The sequence below is a fragment of the Bufo bufo genome, chromosome 5 (assembly GCF_905171765.1).
Source record: "Bufo bufo chromosome 5, aBufBuf1.1, whole genome shotgun sequence".
In the NCBI taxonomy this organism is placed as follows: Eukaryota; Metazoa; Chordata; class Amphibia; order Anura; family Bufonidae; genus Bufo; species Bufo bufo.
In genome coordinates, this window is record NC_053393.1 from 244,383,423 (window position 1) to 244,408,443 (window position 25,021).

Here is a 25,021-nt window from a genome sequence, read left to right on the forward strand (position 1 = left end):
GTATGTGGTGAGTGCATGTATGACTGCGTCCATGTATGTGGTGAGTCCATGTATGAGTGCGCCCATGTATGTGCTGAGTGCGTGTATGAGTGCGTCCATGCATGTGGTGAGTGCCTGTATGAGTGCGTCCATGTATGTGGTGAGTGCCTGTATGAGTTATGAGTGTGTCCATGTATGTAGTGAGTGTCTGTATGAGTGCATCCATGTATGTGTTGAGTGCCTGTATGAGTCCGTCCATGTATGTGGTGAGTGCCTGTATGAGTGCATCCATGTATGTGGTGAGTGCGTATTTGAGTGCGTCCATGTATGTGGTGAGTGCCTGTATGAGTGCGTCCATGTATGTGGTGAGTGCCTGTATGAGTGCGCCCATGTATGTGGTGAGTGCCTGTATGAGTGCGTCCATTTATGTAGTGAGTGCCTGTATAAGTGCGTCCATGTATGTGGTGAGTGCGTGTATAAGTGCGTCTATTAAGTTGGGAAGGGGCCCTGCACAAAAATTTGCTGTGGGGCCCAGTCAGTTCTAGCTACGCCACTGGTATAGGCATGGCCAAGGTTTATAATCCTGGCCCGGCCCTCTTAGGCTCCATTCCTAGCTCTAGAGCAGGGCTGGCCAACCTGTGGCTCTCCAGCTGTTGTAAAACTACAACTCCCACCATGCCCTGCTGTAGGTTGATAGCTGTAGGCAGACTGGGCATGCTGGGAGTTGTAGTTTTGCAACAGCTGGAGAGCCGCAGGTTGGCCATCCCTGCTCTGGAGTGTTCTTTTAAGTCTGAGGGAGAACTTGAAGAGAGAGGAAGCAGACACTCCTCTCCTCAGGTCAAAAACCTCAAAATTAAGAGACTCCCTATTTTCTGCATGTTCTAGCAAACTAGTGTATAAAGAGGGCCATAACTTTCATCCTTGCCAAAAGCCATATACTGCTATCTGGAAAAGAGTTACACTATGTACAGATGAGACTGTGTTTTCTTGTTGTTGGATGTAGAGCAACGGAGCGGGGCGCAGACAGTAGCGTAGTGTAACTTGACTTACGGGGAAGTATGTAGGCAGGAAAGGGTTAAGTATGTGTTTTCAGGTTAGGTGTCTGTATGGTTAGGAAAGATGGCAGGGTTTGCTATTTTCGCGGGCTGTATATTACCTAGGTTATGGGTGGGATCTGCACCAGTGTCCGGGGTATATCGGTGAGTTAGGGTTTTATTGGCAGTGCTGCGGTTAGTTATGGCTTCCTTTGAAGATTTGTTGGTTGCGGTCAGGGCCGCGGCAGAACAGCATGGTTCTGCGTGGGTTCAGAGGAGCTTACAGGCAGCTATGGTGGCGCTCGCTGCGCCTCCGGCTGCGTTAGTGGGGAGGGTTAGGGCTCGGCGGTCCGTTCCGCCTGTGCGTTTGAGCCCCGAGGCGACCCCCCGTGTGCGGCGACGTTTGCAGAGCCCCCTTAGGGATCCTCCACTGCGGCCGGATGGGGCTGATCTGGCTACGGCTGGCCGGCGTAGGACGGGTTAGTTCCCGTCCTTCGTCCCTTGCTTGGCAGGGGGGGGTCGCGTGGTGATGCGTTTTTTACAGCCCCGGATGTCCCTAGGGTAGAGCGCACTAGTACGGGCGACTTACCTGGACCTGCGGCGGGCAGAAGATCGGCGGTGAGGATGTTGGGGGGATGCGGCCTCACTGTCCTGTGGTGAGGGCTCTGCTGCGGAGGTGGCAGCGACAGAGCAGGTGGCGCTGCGGCCTGTTCCTGTAGGTCAGCAGCGGTTATCTTGGAAAGCGCCTGACTGTATAGGGAGGGTGCTTAGGGACTGATGGTCCTCCCCCTTCCCCCCTTTTCCCCTTAGGGGCATTTAGGAATCTGGCCCCGTCTCAGTAATGGTTAAGTAGGTTGCAGATTAGGGTCATTGAGGGTTAATCCCTGGGGATCCTCCTTAGACAGGATGGGGGCGGTGCAGGAAATCCTGAAGGTCACATATACCTCCTCTCTGTCCTGGTCACTTCCTCTTGCAAGTGGAAGCAGATTGGCCCTCCCTCCTTCCCTCCCTTTGCGGTTATTCTTGGGAGGCGGGTCGAAGTGCACGGTTCTGTTCAGTTATGGATACTTGGTTATTCTGTTTTGTTTTTCTATTTTTAAGAGACCCTGCTGGGAGTTCAGCGGTTTTGGATATTGCTCCGATGATTACGGCTTTGGAGAGCTGCGAATTTTGGTTGAGTTTATAAAGTCACAGCTGGCGGCATTTGAGTACAGCGGAGATATGGTGGTAGCAGATGGAGTAACTGCCCGCTGGGAGTCCAGCGGTTGGCAGACAGCTCTGATGATTACGGTTTAACTTGCCCGCTGGGAGTCCAGCCTTTGGCATACCATTCCGATATTATGGTTTATTAAGGTTTGCCGCTTTACTAAAGAAGCTGTGGCCGATCACCATCCAGCAATAAAGTGATACAGTTGTCGGTGTCTTTTGTTATGGGTCAAGGTTGGGTAAAGGGGCCAAGGGTAAGTTAAAGGTGGTATCCCCTCCCCCTGTTTCCCTGGATAACAGCAGTCGTTTCACAGCTAGTAGAGTTTGACGGCAACAGCGACACCGGTGGCGAGGATGGGTACTGCAGACCAGAGGATAAGAGGAGGAGCGCTAGCTGGGGGTTCTAGTTTGGCACCGCCCCCAGTGCAGCAGTCAGGTGACCTGGCAGTGATGGGGCGTAATGCGGCTATTGGCTACCAGGCTGGTGTGCCAAGGGATGGCGGAACGGATGTGGAGACCAGCGAGGTTATAGGACGGCGGCCACCGTCAGGTGGACCCAGGTGCGTCGTGTCATCGGATCTGCGACCCGGCCATGCGGACGGTGGTAGGGGTCTCCAGTCGGTTTCGATTTTGGAAGAAGGTGAACTCAGCCTGAATGCGAAGCGGACGACAGGCCTGAGGTCGTTTCTGGCGTTGGTCCATCGTCTTCTATATCTCCGGTCGGTTTGATGCCAGGAAGTGTTCCAGAGCAGTCTGCGGCGACTGGGAGGATACCCCACGTTCAGCCAGGTGAGAGATCTTCGTGTCAGGCTCAAGGGTGTGGTGAGTTGGGGGTTGCGGGGGGTCAGTTAGGTAGGGCTGGGACTGAGAGTTTGGTGCAGGAATTGCTGTCGGGTATGTTGTCTCTTATTTCGCATTTGGAAACTGAGGCTGCTGCTTCGCCAACTGCGGTGTGGGCGTCTGGGCCGGAGGTCATGATTGGCGAACAATCTAGTGGGGTTAGGGTGGGGTGTGCACCTGTTGCGGTGGTTGGTGCTCCGGTGGGTGACATGGTGGTGAGCGGGGGAAGCAGGGGCGTAGCTAAAGGCTTATGGGCCCTGGTGCAAGAGCTCAGCTTGGGCCCCATTCCCTCTGTGTTTTGTGACTAAGGGCAGGGATGCATATAGCATTCAAATTGCTTGAGGCAAAAATTGAAACAGCATCCCCCCTCCCCTCCATTTTGACCTAACCCCTTCCCTCCAGCCAGAGGTGTAACTAGCGGCGGTATAGGCTTATACTGCACACTTTTCAGAATTGGCTGCAGGCTTTCGCTATATTGGCAAGTGTGATAGGCGAGAAGATGCCCGAACACTGTTCGGCGCTTTTTTGCTATATGGATGCAGTGGGGGAGGCATATCGGACGTATGCGGGGTTGGCTTGGCTCAGGTATGACGAGCAGTTTTGTCAGAGGAAGGCGGTCCGGCCTTGTATTAGGTGGGACCATAAGGACATCAGCCTATGGATGCGGCAAATGTCTGCTCCAAAAGGGGGTAACCAGTCCTTTCGGGGTGCGGCCGGGGGTTCCTCGGCGTCAGAATTCAATAGTGGGAATACAAAGGGATGCTGTTGGCAATTTAATGAGGGGTACTGTAAGTATCTGGCCGATTGCCGGTTCAAGCACGAAAGCTCCGGTTGCGGCGGGGCTCACAGCTTGTCGCAGTGTTTTAAGTGCAGAAAAGGCAAGGGATATGAGGCTGTGCAGAAGAGGGGTGACTCCAGTGAAGGTGGTTGAGATGGAGCCTTTTCTAAGGATTTATCCAAATAGGGAGGCGGCGGAGTTGTTGTTATCGGGTTTTAGGGACGGTTTTAATATCCTGGAGGGGGCTGTGGTCGCTGATCGCAACTTGTCTTCCACGTTGTCTCACCCGGTGGTAGTTTCTAAGAAGATTGCCAAGGAAGTGGTAGCGGGGAGAATAGCGGGCCCGTTTGTTGAGTGTCCGTTGCAGGGTTTGTGGGTGTCGCCGTTGGGGTTGGTACCAAAAAAGGAGCCGAACAAGTTTCGGCTTATTCACAATCTGTCATTTCCTGCGGGGAGTTCTGTTAACGATGGTGTTGACGATGAGTTATGTTCAGTGTCGTATACGTCTGTGTGGTGGGCGCAATGTTTTGGGTATGGGGCGTTGTTGGCGAAAACGGACATTGAGGCTGCTTTTCGTCTATTGCCCATTCTTCCGGATAGCTTTCATTTACTCGGTTTTAGATGGGAGGAGCAATTTTATGTTGATTGCTGTTTACCTATGGGTTGTGCTCTTTCTTGTTCGTTGTTTGAAACGTTTAGTTCAATTTTAGAATGGGTTGTGAAGCAAGAAGCGGGTTGGAACTCAGTGTTACACTATCTGGACGATTTTTTGTTTCTTGGTCCGGCTGGGACGCGGGTTTGTTCGGTTTTGCTGCGCACGATGGAGCGGGCGGCGGCCAGGTTCGGCGTGCCGTTGGCGTTGGAAAAAACGGAGGGGCCCGCCACGTCGGTCAAGTTTTTGGATATAGTAATTAAAAAAAAAAAAATTTATAGTGTTTATTTATAGAAAACATTTAAGATTTCCAAACTACACAAATCCCAAAGGGATACAGAAACCAAAAACAGCAGACAACAAGTCCGTAATCCAGTACTCATACAGGGATCCTTAAACGGGATATACATCAGACTAAATCAGTGATAATATGTTACTAGACAAATAGGCAGTCCCGAGTTACATCATGGCAAATTTACGAGTCCAGGACTAGACACCCATTCGCACACACACACATACGTCCTGGAGTCCCAGAGCCCTGCACCTAAAATCAGATAGTACTCTGGGCACTCAACCACAGGCCCCAAATCTGATCGAACCTATCAGGAGTCCCCCTCGCTGCATAAGTCAGTTTGTACATCTGTAGATCAGCGTTTATTAGTTGAATCCAAGAACAAAGGGTGGGGTTCTTTGGAGGTTTCCAATTCAAGAGGATTGTTTTCCTCCCATAGAACATAAGTAAACGGAGCAGCTTCCTTCCATATTTGGTAGGAACTATCTCTGTCACCAAACCCAACAGACAGACTATAAGAGAAAGTATCCCCGGAAGCCCCAGCCTTGAGGATATAAACCCACAAATTTCACTCCAGTACCGCTGCATAACAGGACAAGTCCATATCATGTGATATAAAGAACCTCTCGGCTCTCCACACCTGGTACAAGAAGGGTCTGGGAGATTACGCATATGATGCAGATGCACTGGAGTGAGATAAACCCTATGTATCCACTTAAGTTGAATGAGCTGGTCACGAGAGCTTATTACCGTGTTCTTCCAAACAGAGCTCAGTTCCTCCAGGTGAGACGCCTCCAGATCTGGGATATCAACCATCCAACGCTCAAAGGAGCGACAGAGCGGAGAATCCTGCATATTCATAATTTCAACATAGAATGATAAAATAGGTTTATATGGTTGTTTCAACCGAGCCACAGACTCAATGGGGCCACACTTTAAACACAGAGATAAAGATTTAAATTGGGCCTCACAGGTGTGCCTCAGCTGGAGGTACCGATAAAAACATGTACGGGGTAGGGGGGAGGAGCCTGCGCCTGTGCTGTGAGGACATGCTTTTCTGAGCTCCGTACATTGCCTTGCTAAGGGACCCGCATACGTAAGCTAACAACCTTCAAAATGGTAAAGATCGGGGGCAGAAGACCACTGATCCTGCCACGGTGCCGAAATCCCATAATCCCGGAGCATGGCTGGCTAAATACCTGAAAAAGCAAGCCAGCACGTCCGCTGTCAGAGAATCCAAGATGGCGCCAGCGGATGAACGTACTCCCGCCGAAGTAGAGAAAGGCGTCTCTGATGAAGAAAATGCCGGAGGTGAGTCATGAACTTGTGCCACTTACCAGTCTCCAGACGCTTCATTAACCAGGCCCTCGCCAAAGCTTTATCCCCTCTTAAACAGGAGATTTCGATCCTAACGCACGAGATCCAGCATATAGGCCATAGAGTGGAATTGCTGGAAGCCGCGCAGTCGGCTGCCCTGGAGCATAGCTCTGCTGTATCGCAATCACTCTCCTCCTGCCAACACCACATTAACACCCTCTATGCCGCAATGGAGGATCAAGAGAACGGCAGCCGGCGGAATAACCTCAGATTCAGAGGTGTACCTGAGGCGGTGCCTAATGAGGAGCTCATGTCTACCATCAAGAGGATTGCTACGTCCCTCTTGGGAAACGATGACCCTGCTGCCATGATCATGGAAAGGGCGCACAGAGCCCTCGGGCAAAAGCCAAAAGATTCTGAACCGCCCAGAGACATTATCAGCCGATTCCTGAATTTCCTAGATAAAGAAAGAATCCTGGCAGCGGCCAGGGCCTCTAATACCATCACATTTGGTGACTCCACAATCTCAATTTATCAAGATCTTGCTCCCGTCACCTTACAAAAAAGAAGAGCTCTCAGACCTCTTACTGAGCTCTTTCGCAATAACCGCATTGCATACAGATGGATATTTCCTTTTGGTCTTGCCTTCACATTCTCCGGAAAATACATCAAGGTCTCCTCCTACTCAGACCTTCAAACAGCCTATTCTACAATGGACATTTCTCCACTGGACATTGCCAATTGGGAAACCGTGTCCGACATTACATCCCTACCTGATCTTCCTAAAGTGACCCCTTGGGAGAAGTCACCTGCGCCTAAGCTACAGCGGAACAGACAGAGGAGTGGTTTCCTGACTCCCAGGAGGATTACTTGATCTACCTTGTCCATATCCTTGACCTTCACAGCCAAGGACACTTAGAAGCTCTCAGAAAATATCTTCTCTGTCCTATTACCTCCTCATTCCATCATTCCTTTCCTTCTCCGATTCCTCCCTCCCCTGAGGGATCTTTCTCTATTGCAATCTCTTTCCTCAACTCCATGTCTCCCTTGAAGTAATTGTCTTTTATCTCCTTTGGTCCCGACTAACAGCAAGACCTGTTTTTTGGGGTTCACCCTCACTTTCCCCTCTCACAATTAAGCCTTTAGGCTTCACACTGTTACCACTGAGGCTACTCACCGTGCAACTACTATACTATTGTTCTGTTTACTGTTATGTTTATGGTTGTGTTCTCCTTTCCCTCCCATCCAGTCATGATGCATTACCCCTACAGCTACCTCCTAGTGCTAAGACGGGTGCCTGCTCTCCTTGAGACTGCCAAGGTATTCTGCATGATAGGTCACATACTACACTTACATGGTCATGGCTTGATTGTTCTACCCCATCCTTTTCCTAAACACTATGGCTGATCTAAACTTAGTCACTTACAATGTGAAGGGGCTTAGATCTCCATCCAAAAGATCCCAAATTCTCTCCCTCCTGGGGAAGGAAAAGTGCTCAGTGCTCTTTCTCCAGGAAACCCACTATAAACACGGCAAATACCCAGACCTTTCCTTCTCTAGATTTCCAAATTGGTATCACTGCGGTGCGGACGGTGCCGCCTCAAGGGGAATGAGCATTGGCTTCAGAAAATATGTCCCTTTCTCATACGCCACTCACACTCAAGATCCAGAGGGGAGATACATTATCTTAAAGGGTCACATTTGTCAGAAGATGTACACTTTTGTAAACATATATGCTCCTAACTCTGACCAAATATCCTGGTTGTTGTCTGTCCTGTCCCTAGTAGAAAACATCCAGGAGGGTACTCTTGTGTTGGCAGGAGATCATAATGTTGCGTTGCAACCCCTTACTGACACATCCTCTAAAAGGTCCCCCTTCTCTGCCAGATTGCTGAATAAACTGAACACTAAGTTGTATGATTTAGGTCTCATAGACATTTGGAGGTGCCTTAACCCAGATTGTACTGACTATTCTTTTTATTCCATTCCAGGACAATCCTACAGCAGGATTGATTATATTTTTGTCCCTAAGGATCAGGTACATCTCTGCACAGACACGAGGATTGGAAGTATCACCATCTCCGACCATTTGCCGGTATTTTGTACCCTTCGCTCTCCAACCAACACGGTTAGGTCCCCTCTTTGGAGGCTTAACAAGTCCATACTGAGCAGTGAGGCTAATAGGACACATTTCTCGTCACTTTTGGATGAATATTTTTCCACTAACAACACACCAGAGATATCCCCCCAAAACCTCTGGGACGCCTACAAAGTATTTATCAGGGGACACTTTATCAGTAAATGTTCCTTCATCAAGAAGCAAACTGATAAACGCCTCTCTTCTCTCCTAGATCAGATTCATGCGCTAGAATCCCTTCATAAACAGTCCCTGGCGGTACACCACTTAGCCGACCTCAACACCATTAGGGCAGAACTCAAAAACCTTTTAAATGAAAAGTCAGCAAAATAGTACCTATTATCACAACAAAAATTCTTTGCCCATGGCAATAAGGCATCCAAATTCATGATGAGTCGCATCAAGCGTAGGTTACAGGCAAGGCATGTAACATCTATCAAGCCTTCCCATGGCCCACCGATCTTTTCCTTGAAGGCCATAGCTGAACAGTTAAAGCTTTTCTATGAATCCCTTTACAATCTATCTCCACCGGGAGATGGCCAATATCCCTTAGGCAAAGATAATGAGGTACACAGCTTCCTAGACTTCTTAGACCTGTTGACCTTAACCCCCACCCAAAAAGACGCCCTGTCAAAACCATTTACGCTCCTTGAGCTGACCACAGCATTAAGATCCTCCCCAAAAGGTAAAAGCCCTGGACCCGATGGTCTCACCACTTCTTACTACATGGCATTCCAAAATTCGCTGCTCCCCCACTATCTTGCCATCTGCAACCTCGCCCTACAAAACATATCAATGTCTTCTGAAATGGCTAATCCCAAAAGAAGGGAAGGACCCCTCTTCTTGTGCAAACTACCGTCCCATATCCCTGGGATTAGAACATTGATTTGAAACTGGCACTCTAAATGTGTGTTTGAATATATCACCACTATAATGCACCTTTTTTAGCCACATAGGGCACTGGAGATTTTATTGTGTTTTATTGTTTATTGTGGATTTTATTGTGTATGATGTACCATTTATTATCAATTGTCCTTTATTCTTTTTTGTGTATAATTAGAACCATCTATGTAATTGGACAACCATTTCCATATAGAACAAATGGAATTGGCCTCATGTATAGATGGATTTATATATTTTTTCCTTTGTCTGAATTATAGCAATGTGATACAGCTTTTCTTTTTATTGGGCAATGAATACTAGCTGCGATACATATTATATGTGAAAAACGCACAAGTAGCCAAAAAACGCAAGAAAACTGCATACAAATCGCACCCTATGAAAAAGAAGCCGAATCTTAAGTTGTCCAATCCTAACCAGTTTTTTTGGCCAATCCGGGCGGTCTATAAATAGATAGCTCAAAGAATGGGAGGAGAGCTGCCACTGAGGAAGGGGAAAGAAGTCCCCGAAACGCGTCTGGCGTGAAAGCTATCTACTCCCATTGGACCAACATTAATAAGAGGCCTCTACACAGATGACTACATAGTCCGAATAAATATTCGAACAATTGGAGCGCTCCAAATACAGCAAATACTCTTATCAGACCTACGGCATCAGTTCCCGCGATACCCTGCTGCGAGATACACGTTGAGATCCTTCCGCAAACCAGCGAGCGTGTTGGAATTACGAATATAGCAGCCGAAACAGTATTGGGTATGTAATTGAGCCTAAATCTGAAAAGAGAAGGTAAGATTCATTTACCCATGTACATCAAGTGTGATATCACCTTTATATACAATCATCTGTTGAAATTGAGTTCGGACTTTCACTGTCACAAAAATCGGATTATAAAAACCAAGGATCCATCTTAAAAGGTGTAACCACATGGGAAGATAGTTTTTTTTCACAATTGTGCGATAATAAGTGGACTTTTATTCATAGGAGACGTGCCCTCCTTTTCTAATACTGTGTAACACACGAGTTTAACACAGATCTGCGAACTACCAAAACATCTTCTCAAGGAACTTTGAGTGCACTTAATCTGGGTGGCCTCATCAGCCATTCTAGATCTCCATCTCCCCCCCCCCCCCCATTTGTTTGAGGCACATATTATTGTATGCATACGATTTTTTTTTTTATTGATTGTGTTTTTAACTATTTGTTATTAAATGTTTATGACCAATGCATTATAGTGGTGATATATTCAAACACACATTTAGAGTGCCAGTCCAGATTCCTATTATTTTGTAAAACCTTTTCCTGTAAGGGTGAAACAGTGTATGGGACTAGAGCACCTATTCCTTGATCACATAGGAGTGAGCTATTCCCATCAATCTCAATTGATTTGAAACTACTAGCGAAAATGTTGGCTACCAGACTCTAATCCCTTCTCCCAACTTTGATCCACCCAGATCAAGTGGGCTTCGTACGAGGCCGTAAAGGAAAAGACAATACCACCAAAGTTCTTGACGCCTTATATTATGCCTCTCATAAGAAGAAGCCGCTTGTACTTCTTGGCACTGATGCTGAGAAGGCATTCGACCGCATAGACTGGTCTTTCACCAAGTACACCCTACAGAAATTCCACCTCCCCGACCCCTTCATCCATGCCATTTTTGCAATGTACAATAACTCCTCTGCCAAAGTATCAGTCAACAAACTAATTTCACCCCGCTTTTCCATAAAAAATGTTACCCATCAGGGATGCCCTCTCTCCCCCCTTATATTTGTTCTTGTGATGGAAACCTTAATGCAGGCCCTCAGGCAAAAAAAAGGAATCCTAGGTCTGAAAATAGGAATTTCAGAGTTCAAATTAGCTGCTTTTGCTGATGACCTTCTGATACTCACCACCAATCCCTCCACAACCATGCCCTTAATAACAACACTCCTAACGAAATTTGGCTCCTTATCCAATTTTAAAGTCAACCCACACAAATCACAAATTCTGCACACTGGCCTTTCTCCCACTACACTCTCAGCTCTCAAAGCCAACTCCCCTTTCAATTGGTCCTCCCCCCATCTAAATTACTGACCTCACCTTCCCGACTTATTCCGCCTCAATTACACATCCCTTCTAGCGGCCATCGCTGATCAGTTGGACTCACTGGACCATCCATACTTGTCCTGGTTCGGGAGAAAGAATTTGGTCATGTCTTTGGTGATTCCTAGACTCACTTACCTAATGCAAGTTCTTCCAATAGCAATTCCCAGGTCATACTTCCGTTCCTTAAAAAACCATAATCGGAAATTTATCTGGCAAGGAAGGAGGCCTAGGATATCCTTTTCAACCCTAACTAAGCCTAAACATCTGGGCGGGATAGGCCTCCCAGACCCTGAAAAGTACATGAAAGCCATACACTTGTGTAGAGTTGTGGATTGGCTTAGGCCCTCCCAGCAAAAACAATGGCTGACCTTGGAAAATATATACTTTCCCTCCACCCTTAGGGCCCTGTTGTTGGCGGACAGACCACTTCCCGCCCGTGCTTCTTTACCTAATCCTCTGGTTCGTGCAACTATTAAGGTGAGGGAGTGGTTCTCCGCTAACTATCGGGCCCTAGCATTACCTTCTCCTCTCCTACAAGTTAGAGATATAATATCTCTCTCACCACAAGAGCTGAGAGATTCCTCTCCCATTGAGATCAGATCCTCTACCAGAACAATACTAGATTTGCTTGACAAAGATGGATGCATTCTTTCCGACCTACTACTTAAAGAGACCCTGAACATCCCTCCCTCGGGTACTCTACTCTTTAATTCTCTTAGAAAGGATCTCCTCTATTGGGCAAAATCACTAAATAGTCAGAATGTCCCAGGTTGGTTTGAAAACCTGCTGAACACCTCCAAATACCCCTCCAAACTTATCTCCACTATGTACAAAAAACTGGGCCTCCCTCTCACGAATGCCAAACCAGCTTTCATTGGTCTATGGGAGGGTGACTTGGAGAGACAGTTCTCCCAGAAGGAGATTACCTAACTTTGTACTTTCTCCCATAAACTCTCCCGTTGTGTGCGAGTTCAGGAGAATGGGTATAAGGTATTGTCTAGATGGTACAAAACCCCAGATAAAATCTCTCTTTACTACCCCAACGTCTCTGATCGCTGCTGGAGATGCGAGACCATGAAAGGCACCTTTTTCCACATTTGGTGGGAGTGCCCTAAAATAGCTGAGTGGTGGAAAGCCATTTTCTGACTTAGCAACACTGTCTGTAAGTCTGCATTCCCATGTACTCCTGAAATTGCGCATCTGTCATTTGGCATTCGGGGAAGGGACGTGCATACACTGTCCCTTTTTTATTTTTTGATCTCAGCTGCTCGCCTACTGATCCCTACCCATTGGCGCTCTCTCGAAGCTCCAAGTGTTGACCAGTGGCTCAATAAGGTGGATCAGTTGTACCGCCTGGAAGAACTTTCCCACTGGGAACTGAATACTAGAGCCTACAAAAAATAGTGGTAGGTTGTGGTGGCTCACTAGCAAGTAGTTAAGGTATGGTGCTGCAAGCTCATATAGAGGGAATCACCCCACCCTCTCTTAAAGGCAAATGTAGTAATAGAGTAATGAGCGAGCACTCATACACTTGGCAACCAAATTGACATATGCAGAAAATATTTATTATATCCCCATAAAATACAAGTAATAAAATTTATAAGAACAATGTAGCAATAATATACAACATTACAGTCACATACAGGGAGTGCAGAATTATTAGGCAAGTTGTATTTTTGAGGATTAATTTTATTATTGAACAACAACCATGTTCTCAATGAACCCAAAAAACTCATTAATATCAAAGCTGAATATTTTTGGAAGTAGTTTTTAGTTTGTTTTTAGTTTTAGCTATTTTAGGAGGATATCTGTGTGTGCAGGTGACTATTACTGTACATAATTATTAGGCAACTTAACAAAAAACAAATATATACCCATTTCAATTATTTATTTTTACCAGTGAAACCAATATAACATCTCAACATTCACAAATATACATTTCTGACATTCAAAAACAAAACAAAAACAAATCAGTGACCAATATAGCCACCTTTCTTTGCAAGGACACTCAAAAGCCTGCCATCCATGGATTCTGTCAGTGTTTTGATCTGTTAACCATCAACATTGCGTGCAGCAGCAACCACAGCCTCCCAGACACTGTTCAGAGAGGTGTACTGTTTTCCCTCCTTGTAAATCTCACATTTGATGATGGACCACAGGTTCTCAATGGGGTTCAGATCAGGTGAACAAGGAGGCCATGTCATTAGATTTTCTTCTTTTATACCCTTTCTTGCCAGCCACGCTGTGGAGTACTTGGACGCGTGTGATGGAGCATTGTCCTGCATGAAAATCATGTTTTTCTTGAAGGATGCAGACTTCTTCCTGTACCACTGCTTGAAGAAGGTGTCTTCCAGAAACTGGCAGTAGGACTGGGAGTGGAGCTTGACTCCATCCTCAACCCGAAAAGGCCCCACAAGCTCATGTTTGATGATACCAGCCCAAACCAGTACTCCCCCTCCACCTTGCTGGCGTCTGAGTCGGACTGGAGCTCTCTGCCCTTTACCAATCCAGCCACGGGCCCATCCATCTGGCCCATCAAGACTCACTCTCATTTCATCAGTCCATAAAAGCTTAGAAAAATCAGTCTTGAGATATTTCTTGGCCCAGTCTTGACGTTTCAGCTTGTGTGTCTTGTTCAGCGGTGGTCGTCTTTTAGCCTTTCTTACCTTGGCCATGTCTCTGAGTATTGCACACCTTGTGCTTTTGGGCACTCCAGTGATGTTGCAGCTCTGAAATATGGCCAAACTGGTGGCAAGTGGCATCTTGGCAGCTGCACGCTTGACTTTTCTCAGTTCATGGGCAGTTATTTTGCGCCTTGGTTTTTCCACACGCTTCTTGCGACCCTGTTGACTATTTTGAATGAAACGCTTGATTGTTCGATGATCACGCTTCAGAAGCTTTGCCATTTTAAGAGCGCTGCATCCCTCTGCAAGATATCTCACTATTTTTGACTTTTCTGAGCCTGTCAAGTCCTTCTTTTGACCCATTTTGCCAAAGGAAAGGAAGTTGCCTAATAATTATGCACACCTAATATAGGGTGTTGATGTCATTAGACCACACCCCTTCTCATTACAGAGATGCACATCACCTAATATGCTTAATTGGTAGTAGGCTTTCGAGCCTATACAGCTTGGAGTAAGACAACATGCATAAAGAGGATGATGTGGTCAAAATACTCATTTGCTTAATAATTCTGCACGCAGTGTATATTGTGGTAGATATGATCAACACTATATTCATATGACTCAATAGTGTCGATAAATTCAATAATATATATCACACCAAGAAACTTCAAGTATATGCTGTTATTTGGGAAAGAGGGGGTATTATCTTCTAGCGCTCTATCCCAATTTGGGAAACTGAATGTCACTGAAAATGCTGTAGGTGTATTCACTGGGAGTGCAATATGTTCATAAAGTGTCCACAGGAATCCTGATAATGTGAAAAGTCTCTTATAGCATATCCTTTTATGGTCGATATGAGCTTTGGATTGAAGAAAACTTTAAATCGATATTTGGCTTACCGTCTAGCGTCTGCTTTCTCCCTATTGCTTCAATGGAGCTTTAAATATTTGCCGGCTTATTCAGTCGCTCCATACAGCAAGCTGGTTTAAATTTCGCGGGAGTTCCAAAGATCGCGGGAGTTGCCACTCTGTTCCGCAATTTCCTTTGGTGCAGCTTTCGACGATAAGAATAGTTAATCCTTTACTGTAGAGATTTTCTTCTGTATGGCCATACAGTATTATCGGAGGCTTTTCAATGCAGGTACATCACTTGTTTCACCATACGCGTTACGGGTAGATTCACTCTCCCTTCCTCAGTGGACCACTGAGGAAGGGAGAGTGAATCTACCCGTAACGCGTATGGTGAAACAAGTGATGTACCTGCATTGAAAAGCCTCCGATAATACTGTATGGCCATACAGAAGAAAATCTCTACAGTAAAGGATTAACTATTCTTATCGTCGAAAGCTGCACCAAAGGAAATTGCGGAACAGAGTGGCAACTCCCGCGATCTTTGGAACTCCCGCGAAATTTAAACCAGCTTGCTGTATGGAGCGACTGAATAAGCCGGCAAATATTTAAAGCTCCATTGAAGCAATAGGGAGAAAGCAGACGCTAGACGGTAAGCCAAATATCGATTTAAAGTTTTCTTCAATCCAAAGCTCATATCGACCATAAAAGGGTATGCTATAAGAGACTTTTCACATTATCAGGATGCCTGTGGACACTTTATGAACATATTGCACTCCCAGTGAATACACCTACAGCATTTTCAGTGACATTCAGTTTCCCAAATTGGGATAGAGCGCTAGAAGATAATACCCCCTCTTTCCCAAATAACAGCATATACTTGAAGTTTCTTGGTGTGATATATATTATTGAATTTATCGACACTATTGAGTCATATGAATATAGTGTTGATCATATCTACCACAATATATGTGACTGTAATGTTGTATATTATTGCTACATTGTTCTTATAAATTTTATTACTTGTATTTTATGGGGATATAATAAATATTTTCTGCATATGTCAATTTGGTTGCCAAGTGTATGAGTGCTCGCTCATTACTCTATTACTGAATACTAGAGCCACCTTTCTTTCCATTTGGTCTCTATGGAAAGAATATAGGCACTTCGCTTAACACCTCTTACATGGTATAACTACCTCTATGTAATCATGACTGATTATCCCTCTTTTTTTTTCTGTTCTTTTGAAATTTTTACCTGTGTAATTGATCTACAATTCATTGGTTTTTACATGACCGACTATTGTTAAACATGCATCTACTTTTATACCTTGTGGTATTCCAATGTCATTCTCACTTGATTTGTTGTACAAAAACAATAAAAAATTGTCAATAAAAAAAACATGTATGGGGTAAATTATATTCTCTGTGAAGACTCTCAAATGAGCATAAGACCCCACATCTACATACAATTGAGTGAGGTACTTCACAACCCTTTGGGGCCAAAATTCATAGTCAGATAAGTGAAACAACTCCTGCAACTGCTTATTGCGCCACAATGGTATATACAGGGACCAAGTATCACCCCCCTCACTCTCAATGTGCGTCTCCACAAACTGCTTCCACGCCATCACCACTGCAGCCATCGCTTCAGTGTAATGCAAGGCTGAGGTTACCCCCCCCCCCCCGATATACCAAATTGGCCAATGCCTGATAAGAGCCCACCAGAAACGCTTCTAATACCACTGCAGGATTATTGCCATGCGCCCTAATCCACCAGGAGGCATACATTAATTGGGCAGCAACGTAGTACAAATACATATCTGGTCCATACCTCCCTGATTATATAAGGCTTTCAGAGATTTCCTAGCAATGCAAGGGGATTGGTGTTTCCACAGAAAAGGGGACAAAATCTTATCCAGGGACTCGAAGTGGGTATGGGGGATCTTTGTAGGAGCTGCTCTGTACAGATATAGAAGTTTCGGCAACAAAACCATTTTTATCATATTTGTTCTACCTATTAATGTCAGTGGCAAATTTTCCCAAGCCTCCAGTTTACGAGTAATATACTCCATAGTGGGGACTACATTAAGCCGAAAGAACTGTCTGGGGTCCCTATGTACCTTGATCCCCAAGTAGACGAAACATTCAACTACCTTCAAACATGACAGGGGCGTTATATCTGTTGGATCCATCTCATCTATTATGCAGAGACTAGATTTACTCCAATTGACTCTAAAGCCTGAGTATTTCCCAAAGCCATCTATGGTATCCAAAAGAGCTTCCAAGGAGGGACCTGCATCAGCTAGATACACTAGTAGGTCATCAGCGTAAAGCAAAATCTTTTCCTGTATTCCAGCTATCGACCATCCCTCAATCAAACCCGATCCATTGATTAATTGAGTAAGGGGTTCCATAACTAGGGCAAATAACATAGGTGATAAGGGACACCCCTGTCTAGTACCTCTATGAAGGCCAAAGGGGCGCGACAGGTATCCATTTACCCTGACCCTAGCCATAGGGGCCTGGTAAAGTAATTGAACCCACCTTATGAAGGATTGGGGGAAGCCCAGACAACGTAATGTCTCCCACATAAAATTCCATCCATTCAACCGAGTCGAATGCCTTTTCATTATCGAGAGAAGCGATCACTCGGGATCCCGCGTTGTCATGTGAGACCTGTAAGTTGGTAAATAATCTTCTAACATTAATATCAGTGGTCTTACCCAGCATGAAACCAGATTGATCCGGATCAATCACTGACAAAATTACATCCCTGAGGCGTCTAGCGAGAAGTTTAGCTAGGATTTTCGCATCTACATTCAAAAGTGAGATTGGTCTATAGGAGCTGCACTGGTCCGGAGGTTTCCCTGGTTTGTGGATTACCACAATAGTCGCCTCCATGAATGAAGGTGCAATCTATTCCACTGAAAGGCATAGTTGAGGAGTTTTAACAACAGCGCACTTGATTGTCTACATCCGATTTATACCATTCTAACGGCAAACCGTCCGGACCAGGAGATTTCCCCACCACCATACTTTCTATAGCGGTCATCATGTAATAGGGCCAACCACATAAGTTATAAAGCTCCCAGGACATCCAGGCCATTCACTCATCCACACACACCACAAGACCAGGGCCGTCTTTAATATTGATTGGACCCTGGGCAAAAATTTACTTGGGCCCCCTGGATCCCGCCTTCCCACACCTTTGCATGCACTCACGGCCTCCACCACAACACACACACACAAAAAAAATCCACGCACCTGGTAGAGTACAGTGAATGACTGTAAATACTTCCAGGTCTGAAGACTCCAGCGGCTCAGGATCAGTGCTCTCGGCAGCTGGGCTCAGGGCTGGAAGTGGGCACCGCTCTGCAGTTCAGGAAGGAAACCGAGGCTCAGCTCACCCAAGTGTTACAGTGCACCCCAGCACCCCACAGTATGCAGTATAGCACCCTATAGTATATAGCACCCCACAGTATGCAGTATAGCACCATATAGTATACAGCACCCCACAGTATGCAGTATAGCACCCTATAGTATACAGCACCCCACAGTATGCAAGCAGTATAGCACCCTATAGTATACAGCACCACACAGTATGCAAGCAGTATAGCACCCTATAGTATACAGCACCACACAGTATGCAGTATAGCAACCTATAGTATATAGTACCCCACAGTATGCAGTATAGCACCCTATAGTATACAGCAACCCACAGTATGCAGTATAGCACCCCACACTATACAGTATATAGCACCCCACAGTATATAGTAGAGCAGTATAGCACCTCACAGTATACATCACCCCACAGTATACAGTAGAGCAGTATAGCACCCCACAGTATACAGCACCCCACAGTTTACAGCACCCCACAGTTTACAGCACCCCAAACTATACAAAATACAGCACCTTACAGTATACAGTACCCCCAGTATACAGTAGAGCAGTATAGCACCCCACAATACACAGCACCCCACAGTATACAGTAGAGTAGTATAGCACCCCACAATATACAGCACCCCACAGTATACAGTAGCTTACAGTATATTAGCATAACAGCCCCTGTCACCTTCACAAAAAAGCTCCACAGTTAAGGCAAACTTCTCCTTCAGCAACACACCTGGTAGAGAGAAAGGACCTTTGATGACCTCATAGCCATGTGACCAGTAATATTGCTAGGTTACTGGTCACATGGTAATGATGTCATCTAAGGTCCTTTCTCCTAAGAGAATCACAGCCCTCACAGTTCGCTGCCTGGAGTTCTGGTGTTTCGTTAGATTTCTCTACCTCGTGAGATTTCCCTACCCTCGTCACTTCCGGCCGCACCAGATATGACGTGAGAATGTGTGCCGCGCCGCGCAGGCACACGACGGGGTAGGGAAATTTCACAGCAGAGTTAGCTGAACACCGGCCGACACTGCGCATGCGCTGGGAGCCTCACCAGCGGTTAGGGTAGGGAAAAAGCACTGGCCCATAATTTTTCCCTACCCTAACTGCTGGCCAGGCTCCCGGCGCATGCGCAGTGTCGGCCGGTGTCCAGCTAACTCTGCTGTGAAATTTTCCTGCCCCATCCATCGTTGTGCGCCTGCGCGGTGCGGCACACCTCCTCACGTCATGACTGGTGCGGCCGGAAGTGACGAGGGTAGGGAAATCTCACGAGGTAGGGAAATCTAACGGAACACTGGCAGGCATGGCATGGCAGCACCCCCCTGTGTAGCTGACAGCCTGACACCCAGGGCAGTGGCCAGCAGGGCTCAAGAGGCAGCTGCCTTGGGCCCACCAGGAGCAACTGGGCCCGGGGCAGCTGCCCCTTTTGCCCCTTTTTAAAGACGGCCCTGCACAAGACAAAGGACAAACATACATAACATTTAGTAACCCATAACAGTAGCAATGTTAGGCATAACCCCCCACCCTGCCCAGACCACCCCAATCTATCTGAGCCTATCATCCCGAACTTAAAGGGATTCTCTCACCAGGTTTCACCCCTGTCAGCTAAACATATGCTGATGTTCAGGGCCTCATCAGGATTCCTAATGTGGGCTTCTAAATGTGATCCATAGCCTTATTTTGCTAAAAAACAGGTTTTACTAACCTGTCACTCAAAGAAATAAGGTGCCCAAGGGGATGTCAAGGGATGCAAGGTTCCGGCCGCACCCACCGCCGTTCGTGCCCAGCGCCGCCTTTCCAGACTTCTGCACCGCCTCCTAATCCTCTGTGCCGCCTCTCGCTCTCCCTCCATTTGCTTGCAAGGCCTTCACCTGCTGCTGTAGGGCTCTGACGTGGTTCTCTCCCAAGTGGGCCACATCCTCCACTTCACCCAACCTCCGTTTCACTTCAGTGGTTCTGTCCCAGATTTTTTCACTATCATGTCTAAGACAGGTGAGGTCAGACTGTAGGTGATCTATTTTAACTGTGAGAGTGGACTGACACTGCGTGATGGATGTTATTTTTTTACTCAAGTCGATCTCGCCTCTTGGTCAGGTGGGCTATCAAGCCCCTTGTCTTCTGTTTGACTCATGACATCCACCATTAATTTAGGAGGGAGGAGGCCACCAGAAACTCCCGTCTTGTGGCCCATGTATATACGGCTCAAATAGGGTGCCAGAAGAGGGCTGTCACCCCCCAGACTCAGGTGGAGCAAGTGATCTTTAGGTCAGACAGACAAATCTCCCCACAGAGAGCAGAATGCAGTGTAAAAGGGATCCTGTCGGTCCCAAGGGCCTTAACAGTAGGAAATAGCACAGTCTATGAAACACAGAGACCCCACAATCTTCCCCAGTACCTGTTGAGGATATGTTGTCAGACTAGTCCTCATATACTGGTGTCGCCAGATGAAGAGGTGTAGGCAGATTCAGGTATAAATGGGTAGGGACTGAAGATATTAATAATAGAGCAAACAAATTTGAAAAAGGATTCTGGAAGCAAATAGAGGTCCTCTTTTCAGCTCTTCTTTATTAAATATTTCTTAAAACCGACATAGTCACTGTCCCCACGGCATGGTCGCTGACGCGTTTCCGGTAGGTACCCTTAGTCGTAGCACCATTCTAGATGTGACCCCACATTATATAGGAGTCGGAGTGCGCCTCTTCAGAAATCCAAAGAGAAACCTCCGATCCCATAGGCTGCCACAACAGAGGCACACCTCTTCCCCAATTGCTCATACAATTGAAAACACACTGTGTGGATAATCCTGGGGCAAATTAACCCCTACTCTCCATGTTCTTAATTACTATAGGAATAAACCGCACAGTGTGAATACTTAGTCCTCTCCACTTATTAAAATAACATTATAAACAACCAGAATGGCCTGACAACTGCAGAATGTTACAATCAGTTGTAAGCCGACAATAGATACACAACTGAAAATTGAAACAGTAGCAAACAATATGGAAAGACACATTATTGTAGCAATGAGTGATACAAAATATTAGCTATAAATGAACAAGTCCACATAGCCAGTGTTGTGAGCCTCATTACTCCATATAAGGGGAGCAACAAGAAAGAACAACACACCTGGTTTAGTACAATCTTATCCCCATTATTTTCATCAAGCCGATTCATATTATGTATGGATCATTTTGTAGAGAAATAAGCCGCTCTGTGTGATCAGTGTCCTGAGCAGTGAATGCAAGGAGACGTAGATAATGATCAGGCGGCACTGCATACACTGATCACGCCGTATTTAGACCGAACCAGATGCAGTGAGAAACACTTCTCAACGTGGTGCTCAGCAGAAAATACTTTGTAGTAGATAAATGGCAACTTGGGGAGAGAGATAGAAATAAAGTTGCGGCACTCACCGAAATGTATCAAAGGTGTCTTTTATTGTGGCTTCCTCAACAGGTAGCAGAAAGGATCCGGGGCGGACACATAGTTGCAAGCAGCGACGGCCGTTTCGCGCGCTAAAACGCGCTTCCTCAGGCCACTGATTACGTCATTGCGCATACGTGCGCTTTATACGAAGTGGGTAGGGGGACGGCCGATGCCGTCAGCAAGTATCTCACTCCCACGGATGTGACGTGATAAAAATACATGCAAAACAACAGGTAAAATTTCAATCCAATGGTTAATTGAGCCAAAAACAAATAAGGAAAACATACAGAGGAAGGACGAGTATTACAGTGTACATATAAGGCAAGCGGCAAAATCACATCTCTGTATCTGGATAAAGATGGAACGGCTGGCCTGGGCTACAGTAATAAATTGGAATTCCTTGATATGGACCAAGGTCCACGATATATATATAAGGCCTAATCAAATAGGAAAAATGTATTTATAAAAAAGACAGAGGGAAAGGATCTGCTTCTACATGGGAAAGGCAAGTCGCAGAAAATCCCTCCAGACATGAGCGCATGGAATTTCACAAAAATACAGACATGTCATTTCTATCATTCATTCCTACCGCATGCATGGCCTCCGTGCGCATAATCCACCTTGTCTCCCTCTGCAGGAGCAGGCGATGCCGGTCACCACCCCGAGGGATGGGGCGGACATGTTCTATGCCCGCAAACGAGAGGCAACGTGGATACGCGCCGTGGGCCGTGCGGACATGTTCAATGAGGCGTGGACTGCCTCTGCCTGATCGAATGGAACCAATGTGTTCGCGAATGCGCTCAAAGAGGGGGCGGATTGTCTTTCCAATGTAGAAGCGTCTACAGGGACAGAAAACCACATACACTACATAGGACGTACGGCAATTAATGAAGTCCCGTACTGTGTGTGATACACTGCCTATTTGTAGATGCCTAGAGCAGACATTAAGTGCGCAGAAGGAGCAATGGCCACATCTAAAATTGCCCGTCGGTTTTTTCAACCAAATATCATCTCTAGGTGAAGAAAAGACACTTCTAACTAATTTGTCTTTAATTGTGGGGCACCTTTTAAATGTGACCAATGGTCTGTTTTCAGTGAAGCTGCTAAGAGTGGGGTCTCCCTTAAGAAGGTCCCAATTTCGATTGATGATCTGCCGGACCATTTCAGCAACCGGACTATATTGAAAAGCAAAAGCAAAACGTGAGGGTTTAGTACTATTGCTCCGTTCAGTAAGCAAGAAATTGCGCTCAAGTGCAGACGCCTTTAATAAGGCTGCGGAAGCTTCTCGCGGTGGATAGCCCCTACTAATGAGTCTAGCTCTAAGTTCTCCAGCTTGGCGAAAAAAACCCTCGTCCGTGTCATTAATTCTTCGCAGACGGACGAACTGCCCGTATGGAACTGCGCGTATGACTGAAGCTGGGTGGAAGCTGATCTGGTGGAGGAGCGAGTTTGTCTCTGTCGGCTTACGGTAGCCACAAGTATGTATCGCTCCATCTTTTACCGTGACATGTACATCTAGAAAGTCCAACACTTCACCACCAAAGTTGATGGTGAACTTCATGTTCATGCGGTTGCATGCATTAAGATGGTCGACAAATGCACGACACGACTCCTCGCTCCCCGACCAGACCAGAAAAATGTCGTCCACATATCTTAAGAATAGGCTGATGTGGCTCACATAGGGGTTATCCACCGCGAAAATATAAGTCTCCTCAAATACCGCCAGGTACAGGTTGGCAAATGTGCACGAGACAGGTGTGCCCATAGCCGTACCTAGTACCTGGCGGTACCACTGTCCATCAAATTGAAAGACATTGTTTGACAAAACAAGGTCTAATGCCTTGTGGACAAAGTCAATAAAAACCGCACTCTTATTGCTTCTACTCAGGACTGTATCAACAGCCCTCAAACCAAGATCATGGGGTATTCTAGTATAGAGGCTCTCGACATCCAAGGACACGAGACTGAATTCCTCCCGCCACTCCAGAGCACGGAGTGCCCGGAGGAAGTCTCCCGTGTCCCTGAGATATGTCGGGGTGCTCCTTAGTAATGGTCTAAGGAGCCAATCAGGGGTGTCTAAGGAGCCAATCAGCCAATGCATGCGGTAGGAATGAATGATAGAAATGACATGTCTGTATTTTTGTGAAATTCCATGCGCTCATGTCTGGAGGGATTTTCTGCGACTTGCCTTTCTCATGTAAAAGCAGATCCTTTCCCTCTGTCTTTTTTATAAATACATTTTTCCTATTTGATTAGGCCTTATATATATATCGTGGACCTTGGTCCATATCAAGGAATTCCAATTTATTACTGTAGCCCAGGCCAGCCGTTCCATCTTTATCCAGATACAGAGATGTGATTTTGCCGCTTGCCTTATATGTACACTGTAATACTCGTCCTTCCTCTGTATGTTTTCCTTATTTGTTTTTGGCTCAATTAACCATTGGATTGAAATTTTACCTGTTGTTTTGCATGTATTTTTATCACGTCACATCCGTGGGAGTGAGATACTTGCTGACGGCATCGGCCGTCCCCCTACCCACTTCGTATAAAGCGCACGTATGCGCAATGACGTAATCAGTGGCCTGAGGAAGCGCGTTTTAGCGCGCGAAACGGCCGTCGCTGCTTGCAACTATGTGTCCGCCCCGGATCCTTTCTGCTACCTGTTGAGGAAGCCACAATAAAAGACACCTTTGTTTCATTTCGGTGAGTGCCGCAACTTTATTTCTATCTCTCTCCCCAAGTTGCCATTTATCTACTACAAAGTGTCCTGAGCAGTGTTCAGCCTGCATGCACCATCCTATGCGACATTTGAAATCCCACTTATCCTGGGTATTACAACAAGAATGAATCATTATAGTCGTCAAAAATTTCCCATTGAACTATTGGTAAATACATACTTCCACTTGGATTAATATTAATCAGTGGTAGATATACATAAGCTCTTTTCTCAGGTTGAGACCCGCTGGAATCCTAGACCCTAGTCTAAAGATCCAGTATGCCTCTCTGAGAAGAATTTTCTTTCGATGGTCACCGCCCCTTTTGGGTGCCAAAACTCTTTCAATGGCAAATGCTGGAAAAAATGTCACTTTGCGAGCATGTTTTTGAATAAAGTGCCTCGCTATATTAGAGATGTTGAGAATGTTTGGGTTGCTAATATAATTCAAGTGTTCAAGGATACGGCTCTTAAGCTTGCGTGCCGTGCTGCCTATGTACATCAGATCGCAATGAGTACATCTGACGACATAGACAACACCCTCCGTATTGCAGTTTAAATAACTGCGAATGGGAAATTTGACTGTATGTGTTGAGTTGTCAAAAGTTTGTGTGGGTAGAACATAGTTGCAGGTCTTACAACGGTTGCTACCACATTTTGTAATTGTATGAGCAATTGGGGAAGAGGTGTGCCTCTGTTGTGGCAGCCTATGGGATCGGAGTTTTCTCTTTGGATTTCTGAAGAGGCGCACTCCGACTCCTATATAATGTGGGGTCACATCTAGAATGGTGCTACGA

At 46.1% G+C, this 25,021-nt stretch overlaps 1 long non-coding RNA gene across 1 annotated transcript; it reads right to left on the reverse strand.

The window, feature by feature from the left end:
* Window positions 1-273: 273 nt before the first annotated feature.
* Window positions 274-24,821, reverse strand: LOC121002037. The gene is made up of 3 exons (XR_005779201.1): window positions 24,808-24,821; window positions 24,048-24,050; window positions 274-465 (listed from the first exon to the last, which is right to left on the reverse strand). It is a non-coding gene; the product is annotated as an uncharacterized LOC121002037 (long non-coding RNA).
* Window positions 24,822-25,021: the final 200 nt, after the last annotated feature.